At 37.1% G+C, this 15,732-nt stretch overlaps 1 protein-coding gene across 1 annotated transcript in view; it reads right to left on the bottom strand.

Annotated features, from left to right (window-relative positions):
- Positions 1–15,732, bottom strand: part of LOC309512953 (uncharacterized protein) — a 176,581-nt gene that overhangs the window by 132,184 nt on the left and 28,665 nt on the right. The window lies entirely within an intron of this gene.

Here is a 15,732-nt window from a genome sequence, read left to right as displayed (position 1 = left end):
CACTGTATGTCTTTGAAGATGTTAAATTATTCATAATTGTAGAACAATATATAAATTCCCATTAGAAATGTTGTAATTGTGGCCTCATTAACTCCTTATTTCTCTTTAATTACCTTATTAACTCATCAGGGGTTTCTTACAGTGACTATACATGTATTAGAGCCTTTATCTGTTCCTGACTCACTAACTTTTGTCTAGGAAAACTGAAAAATGGACATTCCTTTGTCATTTACTTAGATTTGAATCTATAATCCAATCAAAGCCTATATTACAGCCTTTTACTTTAGCCACGCACATTCTGCAGCCTCCCTTCAATGAAAATTTGTGTTATGGACATTTTGTGGCCAAGAATGCCACGATTTCAAGCCAAACCATAATTTGAACCATCAACTTTAGTTTCCATTATATGCAACCACTAATCAGAATGCAAAATATGTCCCCTGTCTCACTCTGGGTAGTTTTGATTCAAACCATGAGCCTCGATTCCTAAATGACAATTGACTGCAATGAGACTGCTCTCATGCTAGAAAGCTTTCTATAACGCATGGTTATTTTTAGTAAATAACGAGGAGAATTTCAATAGGCAGCTGTTGCCTTTGCATTTTTGGATGAATAAAGATCCTACTGTAATTATTTCAAATTATTTCATCACCATGGAAATAATCGGTTTGGTCAGACAGTTCATATAGCTATGAACCAGATCACAGAGAAACAGTTCACCGATACGACTTTCTGTGTAAAAATCACTGCACCTCATTAAAGTCACGTGTACAATTGTGTGGCCTTTTATCATGACAGTTGTATCCATTCATTCTAAAACCATGATTGTTTTTTTAAGCAAGAGAAAAATCTATAATACTTTTTTTATTTATTTATTATTATTATTAAATATAATCATATTAAGTACAAATATATAATAATATTAAATATACTGTCCCCTTAAAGGGATAGTTCACCCAAAAATGTCATTCTGTCATTCTTGCCCCATTGATTTCCATAGTACTGTGTGCCCCCATACAATGGAAGTCAATGGGGCCCATCAACTGTTTGGTTACCCATATTCTTCAAAATATCATATTTTGTGTTCAACAGAAGAAATAAATGTATATAGGTTTGGAACAACTTGAGGGTGAGTCAATTATAACAGAATGAATTTTTTGGGTGAACTATCCCTTTAAAGGGTTAGTTCACCCCAAAATGAAAATGAGAATACTTTTTGTGCGCAAAAAAACACACAAAAATAACTACTTTATTCCACTATTCATTTCCTTTTCTCTGGGCCTCGAGTTTTTTCACGTAGGATAACTGCGCAGCGCTTCTGTGTTGTACGTCACCACGCATGACACACATGACCAGCGTCGGCCAATAGTGAGCCTACGTGTGACGTGCAACACAGACGCGCTGCGCAAAAACACTACGTGAAAAAACTCGAGGCCCAGAGAGAAGGAAATGAATAGTGGAATAAAGTCGTTATTTTTGTGTGTTTTTTTGCGCACAAAAAGTATTCTCGTCGCTTTTTAAACTTAAGATTGAGCCACTGGAGTCACTTGGACTATATTAACGATGTCTTTAATGCATTTTCTGGGCCAGCAAGTTATAACGTCTTTAGAAGCCTATGGAGGAGTGAGCCAGCTCTCAGATTTAATCAAAATCATCTTAATTTGTGTTCCGAAGATGAACGAAGGTCTTACGGGGTTGGAACAACATGAGGGTGAGTAATTACTGACAGAATTTTCATTTTTGGGTGAACTAACCCTTTAAATATCATCCATGCAGCTTTTATCTAGTACCCTGACTGTGGTGCATGTGGTGCATGTGTATCTTGGCCATGTTCAGTTCAAGTTTTTTTGCTGTTGTGACGTTCAGCCTGCTACAGTTACCAATGCTGCAGCTACAGCAGGTAATGGTGTAGTTCTGTTAGCCCAACATAGGAGGAACTACAGCTCACCTAATGACACAGCAGAGATAGCAGGCAGAAAAGGTCACTATCATCATTCTAGTGCGTAACTAGAGAGGTTTCACTCTGAATCATGGCTTTGGGTGTGTAGTTCCTTTGGGCATTCATGCACTGATTCAAGAATCAGCTTTCTTATGGGATGATGTTCTCTGTTGTAGGGTGGTGAGGCGTGTCTAGGCCAGTGACGTCCAGACATTGTCTTAAATATGGTCTTGACGTGACCCACGCTTATGAAGCTCGTGGTTTATGGTTCATATCTAAGTAATCACAGATAATTTGAAAAGTCATGTCTTAACGTGTAATGTTATATTGATAAACGCGAAACTAAGGGTGTTGGTTTCAATCAAGCACAACTAAGAATTTCCCACAGCTCATTGCCTAAAGGATGAATAATGGCACGGAGGGCGGAGCATGTTACGCCCTTTATGAGATTCTCATTGTATCCAAAAATGTCACGTGAATACCACAAAGATACAAAACAACACGTAAATCCAGTGGCTTATTTTAAAGTCTATACAACATCAACCTCACGATCCGAAGTTAGTTATATTTCTCTAAATGTATACCCTTGTGAAAAACTAGTGTACATAATATTTATTGAATGTGCACTTGTAGTGTACTTCACATCTTAAAAGTATATTGGGTAACACTTTATTTTACAGTGTCCTTGTTACACGTTACATGTAGTTACTGTAGTAATAACTATAAATTATGCATAATTACATGCAACTGACCCTAAATCAAACCCCAGTCCTAACCCTATAGTAAGTACATGTAGTTAATTAATATTACTCAGTACTTAAATGTATACTTACACTCTAACGCGGACACCTTAAAATAAAGTGGTCAAACTTATACTGACTTTCATGACTATGCTTCTTAAATGTGCACTTTGTAATAATATGAAATTAAAAGTTTGGTTACACTTTATTTTAAGGTGTCATTGTTACAGTGTAATTATATAGCCTATTTATGTACTGAGTAATATTAATTAACAACATGTACTTACTATAGTGTTAGGGTAGGATAAGGGCTTGATTGAGGGTTAGTTGCATGAAATTATAACACTGTAAAATAAAGTGTTAACGCAGTTTTACCTTAAAGTGTACATTTTAAATAATGTTTTAATAACCTTTTGTTGTGCTTTCAATAAACATAAATATCCATACAACACAAATACGTTTTTTTTTTTTTTTTTGATTTTAAATGTGTCATTTTGTATAATAAACATAAAAATGTAAAACACAAAAAAAGTTTAAATCCCGTCTGGTTAGCGCATATTCCTTAATGTTTACGCATTAGGTCAGTAGGTGGGCATTCGACCACATGAGTGTTTACTCAAATGCGTTTAAGCTCAAAACGTTTTAGACCCCGTTTACACCTGTATAGATTGTCCACTTGTGTATGTGGTGGAATCTTAATTCCAGGTGTAAACAGGGACAAGGACTTTTTCAGTCTTTATTAAAAAAAAACATTTTCCCTTAAAGTCTAATTTAGAATACTTTGCAAGAGCGTAATTATAAACACACATGAGGCTGTAAAGGCGAACTAGTGAGTAGATGAGTTTATATGTTCGGCGTGGTGACGTTTAATGACAGCCTCTGTAGTCCCATTTAGCAAAAAGGCACACAAAAAAATCACAAGGAGGTATTACTGATGTATTTTATGTCATAGAATACAACATAAAAATATCTTGAGCTTATTTCAGGCATTAAATCAAAAACCCACTGACTTCAGGATTATGGAACCGGAAGTGCTCAAATGCTTGTTTCCAGGTTTTGGCCTACAAAACTACATAATTCCGGCAGCACTCTATTTATTCACTTGCCTCATTGCATTGCATTATGGGATTGCCTTCCCTGTGAATGATGCATGTAATGCTGCCTTAGAATTAAGGAAGGTATAGATTGCTCCCCTATTCATCAAATGATATACAGCTATATAGTGAAACTATAAACAAAGCCTTAACTTTTTTTGCATACATCCTTTAGCACAGGGCATAAGGAAACTACTTTCAGCTATACACTTGCATCCGGCTTTCCATACAGCAGCTGTGTGTAGGAAAAGGAAAAGGGAATTAGCCTGCGGGAGCAGTTTTGCTGAAGCGCTTATCTAGGATCAGAATAGCCCTGTGCTGAACCCACGCTTACCCCCAGCGCAGCACAAACCTTAATCTACTGGGCCCGGCCTGAGTTTTACACTATACTCTCTACTATATGCAATAGATGGAGAGGGAAAGAAAGATAGAGAGATGTGCTGTATTTATCTGAGATTTTCTATGCCGAAGTCCACCCACATGTTTTCTCTCTTCCTGCTTTACCTCGTCCATTCTCCCTGATTCACTCTTCCTTAAACCCCCTCTTATGGAAAACATAGAGATATGGATATTGCAGGGACAACTAGGTCATACAGTTGGCTATTTGCACACACGCACATAGAGTACAGTGGCACCAGAAATTTTCTGGATTCGTAAAGCAATGCTGAATCATGTAAGGTAAGGAAAGGAAAGATCATTTATTTATAAAGCACAGTTAAAAACAACGGGTGGTTGACCAAGGTGCTGTACAATTCGAAAAAAATGCAAAGAGCAAATACACAAACACATTAATATTATACAACACGTACATCTAACGCACATAAAAACAAACAAGCAACTATCGTATCAGCAGGTAGAGTTAGACAGAAAAGCCAGAGAAAAAAGATGAGTTTTGTAGAGGCAGTTCTAATGTGCAAAGGGCAGACTTCCAGAGCTTTGGAGCCAACACTGAAAAAGAACGATCACCCCAAAGTTTACGTCTAGACTTGGCACAGTCAGGAGTTTCTGGTCAGAGGACCTAATTGATCTTGATGGTGAGTATAACTGTAACAAATCTGCCATTTAAAGTTTAAAAACAAACAACAAAATCTTAAAATCAATCCTAAAAAGGATTGGCAACTAGTGTAAAAAATAAAACTGAATGAATTTAATTAGATAGATTTCGACCCAAAGTGGCATCTGCAAACAAATGCTGCACTCAGACTTTTCTGAGCCATTTTCGTAAAGACTGTTAACCATCTAATCTCAAAGTCACTCCTTAAATTCAAATATACATACTCACTGCATGCAGAATTTAGATGTTTTGATTAGTAGTATATCTGAATGTTCTGTATTCATGATAGTAGTTTGGTATAGGTTTGATTTGATTAGATTTTTTCTCTTTTTTATATCAAATGCAAAGACATTTGTACATTTAAGTATGGATTGTTTGCCTAAATTTTTATCTGGTCTCTTATCTTTATCTCTCTGAAACAGTAAGTGGTTTCATTTATCCTTAAAATCAAAGTCATGTGGTGCAACCAACATGCAGAGATATGCGGAAAAAACCCCATAAAACAGGAAATGATAGAAAGGACTTTTTGTGACAATTTTTAATTACATTTTTATGCTAAGGCAAGGTTGTACAATGTCATTGGCTCCCCAAAAATGTAAGGATATTTAAATTATGAACCCTATAAATCCTGACATATAATGCCAGTCCAAAAAAATCTAATATTTTTGAAATGGAAGAGTTTATTGAACCTTTAGACAATATAAGATGAAATATAAATATAAAATGATATAAGAGAATGTGAGGCTCATAGGGAAAAATTGCATAAATTCTGATAGCTTGTAATGTAAATCAATGAGATTTTTACTACTTCCATAAAATGCATAAACATGTAAGTTGTCACTCTGTAGCTCTTAATAATATGTCTTAATAAGATATTTAAACTTAGTTATATGATCATGTACAAATAAACGTGTCATATCTGATACTCATATTTATATACACAATATAAAAAGTTATGTTTACTTTATAGAGATCAGTAAATATTTCAAAGCAAAAAGACAAAGGAGACATTTTTATTTTTATACTAAAAGGCTATAATTTTATTACAGTAAAACTATCAATCACAGAAGGCATAGAATATTGTGTACAACTGGTTTTTCAGCAAAGTTTTGATCAGGTTGATAATTTAGAGGCCTTAGAATTTTGTGTATCATATATAAATCACATACATAAACTTGGCACGTATTTTAAACTACATTTTTAAAAGATTTCTTCTTTTCTCTATAATGGACACTCTTATTAGTCATTGACTCAAGTAAAATTAGGTTATATCTATGTACATATTCATTCCTACACAGTCTTCCTCTCTTTCTCTCTCTCACTTCCCATCTATCTCACATCTTATATTATGACAGATAATGCAAATTATGACTCATGAGTTGGAATGCCCTGACACAATAAAGTAGCCTGGAGAGCAATGATCATCACAGGATGACCAATCAATTCCAAATAAACTGTTATCATTGTGGAAATCCCTTCATGTTTGATGACACATTTTAGGCCTGTTGAGAATGGAACACAGTGACGACATCCAAACACATACGTGCATTCATACAAATGTGCAATCGCTCAACAAGGATATGAGTTTTACAGGCTGAGTGGGTGAAAGTTCAAAATCAGACCACTAGAACAATGAGACGGAGGGACAGTGACACTGAGGTGGAACTGGGGACCAACGCAATAACCCTGCATCTTTTTTGTCTAATTACTTGCTTCCTCTTCAGCCAAGGCAAATAAAGTGCTTTCCGTATTGCCCAAGATCGCTGCACTCCCTGGCAACACACTCACAAACACAGCAGCATCACTAAGGATGTACTCATTGTATGTTGTGAGTAATAGTAGTCAAGGGGGGATGTTGAACACAATGTAAAGACGCATGTACCGCTGTGCGGCACGAACTGAGAAAGTCTCTTGGGTGATTGGCCGGCCTCTCCCAAGTTCCCAGGTCAAAACTCTGGAATTCCTTCCATTTCATTCAATTTTGCTTGTTCATTATTTGCCTCTTTTTTTTTTTTTTACATTTGTAGTGAAACCTGCTCCGTTAGGTGTGGTGCTCAGAGCTTCTGAGATTGTTTTTTTAGATTGTAATGCTAGGAGCTTTCCTTTAAAGAGATGTCCTGACCTCTGGGTGGCACACGATCAACCACACATTTCTCAAGCTGCAAAAAAGGTCACAAAACATTACAAAACATGCATATGACTCATATTCACAAGTCTATTGAGGCCATATGATCCATTTTTGAGTCGTGTCCTTTGTCCTTTTTTGAAGGTTGACAGTTGTGGTCACTATCTATGGCCTGTAAATGTTACAAGCTACACTATATTGCCAAAAGTATTGGGACACCCCTCCAAATCATTGAATTCAGGTGTTCCAATCACTTCCATCGCCACAGTTGTAAAATAAAGCACCTAGGCATGCAGACGCTTCTACAAACATTTGTGAAAGAATGGGTCGCTCTCAGGAGCTCAATGAATTCATGCGTGGTACCATGACAGGTTGCCACTTGTGCAATAAGTCCATTCGTGAAATTTCCTCACTACTAAATATTCCACGGTCAACTGTTAGTGGTATTATAACAACGTGGAAGTAATTGGGAACAATAGCAACTCATCCACGAAGTGGTAGGCCACGTGAAATCACAGAGCGGGGTCAGCACATGCTGAGGCGCACAGTGCGCAGAAGATGCCAACTTTCTGCAGAGTCAATAGCTGCAGACCTCCAGACTTGGTGTGTCCTTCAGATTAGCTCAAGAACAGTGTGTAGAGCTTCATTGAATGGGTTTCCATGGCTGAACAGCTGCATCCAAGCCTTACATCACCAAGTGCAATGCAAAGCATCAGATGCAGTGGTGTAAAGCATGCCGCCACTGGACTCTAGAGCAGTGGAGACGTGTTCTCTAGAGTGACCAATCATGATTTTCTGTCTGGCAATCCGATGGACAAGTCTTAACACTTAATGCTTCAGCATACCAAGACATTTTGGACAATGTGCCGCGTATAGTATGAGTACCAAGCAGCATCTCCAGGTGGTCCCTTGAGAACCAGACCAAAAAAGTTATGTGCACCCCTGGTTATAAATAAAGTTCCAAGTGCCCAACCAAAGGGAACACTAATCATCATAATGGTGACACAATTTTAGGAAATCATAATCAATTTATGAAGTCAATTATGTGATTTTCTCTTAGAATTTTCAGTTGTATTGACAATTCAACATTCAAGATGACTTTGGAAAATGAGCGAATGCAACTAAGAAGAAAGATAACTCCCTTTTGCTTGACAGAATGCTACTCAAACCAATCAAGCAATCTTAACGTGGGTGACAAAGGGATAGTATATGCGAATAATACAGATAATTAGATTTTTACAAATAAGTTCAACAAATTGTTGAATATTAAATATAGTTAACTAAAAAGAGTTAGTTAGAACAACTGTTAGGTTTTACAGTGAGCTTTAAACCCTCATATCCCACCTAAACACTATGTGTCTAAAATGTGTGCAAACAACTACAGCTCTGACAAAGGATGACTTATCATTCAAAACTACATTCACTGACCATATTTCTCTTGCCGTGTCCTCATCTTCATCATCTTTTCCGTTTTCCGCTAATGCATAGCAGAACCACCTGGAAGGCCAGCGCCCACTCTTCCCCTTATCGGATGCTTACCATCCGGGTGCTACACACACACACACACGTGCACTGAATAATGTGGGAAGCATATTCCAGGTAGAAAGGTCAGATTACAAAGTAGGTAATCGAAGATAAACTCAAAGGTAAATCTGTGTTGGCATGGATGTTTGCAAAGCCACCAGATAGCAGTCAAAAAGCCACTGCTCATTTCTACCACATCCCTGACAAGTCTTATTTGGGTCAAAAAAGCATACTTTAAAAGAGGAAAATTTCTTAACTCTGGCTAAGGGACACTAAAAGTAACTCTACAGTTCATAGGTCACACCTTCCTCTGATTGAATGTGCTAAAAGTACTCATTTGATTTGAAATGTAAAATAATGACTTCTTTTTCCAATATTTTCCCTTCTTTTGTGTTCCAGGAGAAATAATAAACTGTACATATTAGACATAAAATTGACATGAAATTAGACATTTTGGGCCCTATATATTTTAACAATCTAAGCACATCGTCTAAAGCTCACGGCACAAGTGCACTTAGGACGTGTCTGAATCCACTTTTGCTAGTTTAACTACGAGAAAAATGGTCAGCACACCTGGCGCATGCTCTAAAAGGCTTGTCCCTATTCTCTTAATGAGTAATGGGTGTGTTTTGGGTGTAATGTGCAATAAACCAGTCAGAGTCTCATCTCCCATTCCCTTTAAAAGCCAGTTGCGCTCACGTCATGGCAGATTCGCTATTTACATGACGGAATTTGCAAGCGGAAAGACTGAACGCTTCACCAGAGAGGAAATGGACCATCTACCATCGACCATCTACGGGACAAGCCAGATTCTACAATATCTTTATGTACACAATAATAATCTTTTACACTGTAATCCTTTACATTTTTATATGTGGCATGTTTGTGTGCATCTCTGTGTGTGTAATAATCAGAGTGTACGCAAGTTGTGCACACGCCTATCCGCTCATATTTCTAATATGCCCTTTAAATAACAAAAAAAATATATATATACTGTGACATTGAATTTAGACCAGGTTTCAGTTGGTCAATGGCGCAGTCTATTTCAGTCGCCTCAAAATAGCAACGCGTCAACAATGCGCCTGAAACACACCTCGTTTTCAGACCAGCGCCCATGGGCGCACAAATGGGCGCAAATACATTTGCTATTTGCGCAGGACGTGAAAATGATAACTGCGTTGGGCTGAAACTAGCAAAAAACACTAGCATCACGCCTGGTGCCGCATTGCGCATTGTATGATAGGGCCCTATAATTTGAAATTTATTTTGATTTTGTATAAAAATGTCTTAACAGATCAAATAATTCGCTGTTACCTTAAGTGTTAGATCATCAAATGATGAGTTGAGAGAATATGTTAAAAGTGATTTGTATTATGATTATTTAGTATATTGCACATATAGGCAAATGGCAAAGGTCAGGGCAGAATTTACATTTATGGGGGATCTATTCCTTGATATTAGTGTTCAGATAAATGTGGAAAAGAGGATATGAGGATTTTTTGTCATGTATATTGTTTGTGTCATGACATTCAGTTATCACAGAATAGGGTTGATTAAAGCAAAACAAAAGAGGTGAAATGGAAACTTCTAGTGATGAATGTCAAAATGACAGAGTAAAGCAGTGGAACAGATAAAAAGAAACAGATTTTCCCCCTTTGACACGATCAGTGTCCATAAGAGAGATGGAGGAAAGATTGGTGATGTCATGGTTTCAGGCAACGCATGATACCACGATGCTCCTGATTATACATTTGCTGCAAATATCAAAGCAATTCTTTAAGGAGCATCTCTTGATTTAAAATAATAACAACAACATTTTCATAGAAAACAAAAGATGACTCTCAGAAGTAATTTTTATTTATTTATTATTATTTATAATATGAAAGTGATAATGTCAAATGGGAGTTTACTTTACACCATAATTGTATTGGTGTGTAATCTTTTTCTGTTAAAATATTGTGCTTTCCTAGCTTGTGAAAGCAGGTCTATGTAAACATCTGTGGGCTGATTTTCCAGAAAAATGCAACAGTGTGATTCTAAAGCACTCTCAAAACATTGCTCTGTTTGTTTGAGCATCCCGGCCGCCCGACACAGCAACATTGACATTGTCATGGGACTGTTTGTTTGACCAATGGCAGATAGTGGGAGTTTTCGGGAAAACCTTTTCAACCCAATAATTACTTTTGCAATTTTATTTAGTGACGCAAGTTGCAAAGACATCCAGCAGAGATCTATACAGTGTTTTTTTTTAGGGCTGAGGATTATCGTTGTACATGTTGTATGCACAAACCCAATAGGCTGAGCTGTTGGCATAAAAAGCTGCTGTATATCAGAAAACTTTTTGCAATATTGATTTTTTATCTTTTGTACTTTTCAATAATATTCAAAATAATAATGGTAATATTTTGCAATAAGGTTCCATTAGTTAAGATCAGGATCCTGACGCGAAGCGGAGGTTGTTATTCGTTATAACAACCGCCTCGCCCAACATTATCCCGCTTATTACATGGTTACCTACCAAATAAATCAATAATTTGACACAAAATATTGATTTAAAAAGTTTTTTTTATATTTAAAAATGATTGTATTGCTTCCGCTAAAGAAAATAGTACGTTCCGTCTCCACGGTTAGAATCCTGCGTCCATAGCAACGCTCTGTTTTTCATGGCAACGGTGTGTTATACTTAGCAGCGTTCTACATTAGAATTCAACCAAGCCATGTAATAAGGTTAGTTAATGCATTAATTATTATTCATTCGTTAAAGTACTTATTAATCTTTGTTAACATTTATTAGTAAAAATACAACTGTTCATTGTTAGCTCATGTTAGTTCAGGTTCATAAACCATTATGTTAAGATACTACTTTTGATTTTAATCATGTATTCATGTATTAGTAAATGTTTAGATTAACTGATCAAAACTTGTGCACGATAAGACTTAAAGGCCTGGTTTCACAAACAAGGCTTAGATTAAGCCCGGATTAGACCTTCAATTAGGACATTTAAGTAGCTTTTATAAACGTGCCTTTGAGACTAGGTTTAAGCCTTGTCTGTGAAACTGAGGGATAGTGTATTTAAGCAATCACTAGCAAAGCTTTACGACTATCCTAGGACAACATGCTATGGCATATTGGCCACATGATAAAACATGCTAGCAACAAGCCAATTCATGCTAGCAATGTATTAAACCATGTTAGCAAAATGCTAAACATTCTAGAAATGTGTTACTGTATGTAGGATCATGGTAACAACATGATAAAACATGATATCAACATGCTAATTCTTGCTCATGCTAGCAACCTTCTAAAACATTTTAGCAATGTGCTAGAACATGTTAATAACATTTGTTCACTTCAAGTAAAATCTTTATGACGATGCTTTATCAAGCCAATATCAAAGTTTGTTCATAAGATTTACTTATTTGATATCTTAGTATTTTCCCTTCACCAAACTAACTGCACTCAATAATCAGTTTATTTTTACACCTAATAGACAGTATTAGCAAAACAGCAAAAGGTTTCTGAAGGTGATTGACTCCATGAATCATTTTGATACTGTAGGTCATCCTTGAATTAATTATCAACCATGAACTGAGTGGTTTAAGAACATAAGCTGTAATTGTAATTTAAATCCAATTGGGACACACCTAATTCCAATAATATTAGTCATCAAAATATCAACTAATAAAAAGTGAAGAACTTATTTGTGAGAAAAACACCTGCTTGTCTTGTTGAATGCAGACAGACATACGGTTAGATAGATAGACATACAGACAGACACGCTGATTGATTGATTGATTGATTGATTGATTGATTGACAGACAGACAGACAGACAGACAGAGAAAGTCAGATAGACAGACAGATATAGTTTGTTTATGTGAGACAGGAACAGGAACTGTATAAACATGCAAGATGAGCTCTGAAGGAAACAACAGCTTGAACACATTGTACTTTTTATGTTATGTTTGTACTGAGGTTCCATGGCGCTCCTCAAGGATAAAACTCATTAATCCATACTGATCACAGGCTTATGTCCCAGAATTCATTGTAGTACAGCTGCTCCTGTGGGAAGTTAGGACTTGTTCTGAGCATTACAGGCAGGATACAGGTGGGAGGCATTACAGCAGGAGCAAGGAAGTGGCGTTAAACTTGGGAACTGCAAAGTCGTGTAAGGAATGTGTGGAGTTTGTAGGTCTTAATGTCTCCATGTCATGTGTGAGAAGGGTGAATGTGATTTTGCCAAGTATGACAACATCCTTGACGGTTCTGGAACAATATTTTGTCAACATATTTTTAGGACTAGGTTGAGGCTTCAACAACCTTCTTATCAACCTATCATTTCCCTTTGACTTTAGTCAGAATTGATGGTTTGGATTGGGGTTAGGAATGTTTTTCTGACAGGAATGTGGATCCAGAAACATGGTGACTGTGTGAGTAGATCAATATAAACTGCAATATTTTATTTTATTTTTTATTTTATTTTTTCACTTAGTAGCTTCGGGATTTCTTCGCTGTATTCTCGCTTTTTGCTCGCAGGTTTCTCTCTAGAGCTCCCCCCACAGCTTCGGAATAGATATTTGACAACACTGTTGTAAAAACTCGTTGGTGATTCTCAGACACCAGAGGCTATAGATTAACGACATCAAAGCAGATGGGACATTCTTTAAAACGTCTTCTTCATTCGGGTTCGGACAGTGTGAGGGAGCGCAATAATGACAGCATTTTAGCAGATTTCTTTTGGCCGTAAAGCAATTGTTTACATCGCGAGACCTGATATCACGCGAGACTTCCTGACGCAGCGGCCGGCGGCCCGCCAGCTCAAAGTTGCAAGTGCGTATTTTCCGCTCACGGGCACCAGGGGGGTGCGAAACGACCACCATTCAACCCGAAATAAGTAATATAACCATTCCAATGACTCCGAAGCTGTTCAGTTAAGGTAAAAAAAGTTACTTAGTTCACCTTTAAAGTACAAAAGATAGAAATCTAATATTGCGAGCTGTTTCTGATATGCTCTAGCTTTCTCCTAACACTTTAGCCAACAAGTTCAGCCTTTTTGGTTTCTATATATGATGACAATTTTCCTCAGGGTTACAAAAATATTTATTTACACAGATTAGTAATATTTCAAACTGTCCTGCCAAAGAATGTACTCCTTTAAAGCCACAGACATCTAAATGAATGCTATCAAATATTGTGCCATTCAGTTGAGGCATTAGTTCTGGGCAGCGGGACTAAAAGAATCAGTGAGGAAAGTATTGACTATATTGATGTTTTAGCACTGATATACAGCCTTTCCTGTAGCTCAAACAGTAGTTTGGGGTTAGTAAAACCAAGGTCTGGGTTCCATTCCCATGAAGTGAAAAAAGCAAATATAGCTTCATTACAGTTAAATATATTTGGATAAAATTGTCTGACAAAAGCATTAAAAAAAATATAATGTTTTACAACTATCATGTATTGCAAAATCTGTCTCAAATGCCTGTGTTCATCAATACATGCTGTGGAAAGTCCCTTACATTTTATTTTGAATTTTAAGATGCCATTTTAGCATTTAAATGCCAGTTCCATAAAATTCCCCCCAGTTCTTCTTCAATGTAATCAGACACTGTCCTATGGTCTGGATTGAAAAATCTTGGCCACACAGCAAAGAAATGCCTGTTATGTAAGAAATTAAATTATTAGTTTACTCAAAAAGTCACTTCAGTGAAATGCATTCTGTGCAACCAAGAACATGGTGAATGTTTCTGTTTGTTTATTTGGTGGGAAATAACAGCAGGCAGTGAAAAAACTCTGATTTATAATTGAGTCGTGTTGTACAGCTGTTGATCGAGTTTGTTAATAGCAGCCAAAAATCTGGCCTCAACAACTGAAAGAATTTCCCACAGCTTAGCACATAATGAGAAAACTTAATGAATGACATATAAATTGACAAAACAAACATCATGAGAATCTGCATCTTGTCACGGACTGCATTCCCCATGATCCTCGCTGGCTCTTAACCTTGCACACCTGTCACTCATTAGCCCTCATTACAAGCACTATATAGCACACACACACACACACACGCGCACGATCACAAGTTGTCTGGCCTTGTCAAGAGAACACAGACTCACTTACCTGAGAATATCCTGCCATTAAGCTTTTGTGATCTTCTGCAAACTCTGTTATGCCGGGTTCAGACTACACGATGTGGATCATGGAGCAATGGAAAAATAATCCTGCCGTTATGATGTTTCTTCCAGGTAGTACCACGACAGAGTGAAAAAGATCAATACCGGTGCAACCGGATGAGTACTGGAATTAGCATTAAGCTAGCACGCCGCTTCGGTAGCCTGTTTGTTTACGCTCTTGTTTCCGGAAGTCAGTTGCTTGTTCCGCCTTCTTGATGACATCACGCATTTAGGAGTCAAAATCGCATAATCAGACACAGTGACTATCGTAATAGACAAAACTATTGTGCAGTCTGAACATGCATTACCTCACTCCAAGTCATCTAGTGATCTCCTCGTCATCCAAGTCATGTCCTTGACACGTCTGCTCCCTTGTGTGCAGAGGTGGACAAAGTACACAACTTCTTAACTTGAGTGAAAGTACAGATACTACTGGTCAGACAAGTAAAAGTTGTAAAGTAAAAGTACAGAAGTACTCGTTTTTAAAAGTACTTAAGTGTCAATGCATTGTTTTATTATTGTTGCATTGTTGTATGTAATACTTACAGTAACCTACCTCATGCCTCTGAAGCAACCTAGTAAATACACCTACCAGTTAGTAGTATCTGTGGAATTAAGAGCTTTTAGAATGTTATAAAAGCTTTTAAAATGTTTAAAAAATATTTATTTAACATTCCTACCACCCCCAAAGAAGTACACATCTATGTGTGTATCCATTCATGCACATTTGAATCAAGTGGTCTGTAAAAATCCAACCTGTTTTAAAACCCAACTACACAACCACAGCTGTATAACTGCCCAACAGCAATGCTTTAACAAACAGCAAAACAGAAAGACCTGTTTGCCATGGATGTGTGCACTGTGCGCTCCCAGGAGATGATTTTTCTTCATCTTTAAAACGTGATTGTTTTTTTTGCAGGTGACAGACAGCCTATCAGCAATCACTCTTGTAGGGTCACATGTCGTGAAGTTCAGCGATTTCCTATCATTTTCTTTGAACACTAATCAACTGGGGGCAAACTGGATGAAGACAGATCCTCAGCACAGTGCTTACTACTTTCTACTCAAGGACCTTGACAGAAATGTA

The sequence above is a fragment of the Leuciscus leuciscus genome (genome assembly GCF_965113295.1).
Source record: "Leuciscus leuciscus genome assembly, chromosome: 13".
In the NCBI taxonomy this organism is placed as follows: domain Eukaryota; kingdom Metazoa; phylum Chordata; class Actinopteri; order Cypriniformes; family Leuciscidae; genus Leuciscus; species Leuciscus leuciscus.
Note: the sequence above shows the minus strand (reverse complement) of the source record. Positions and strands in the feature narration are given on the sequence as shown.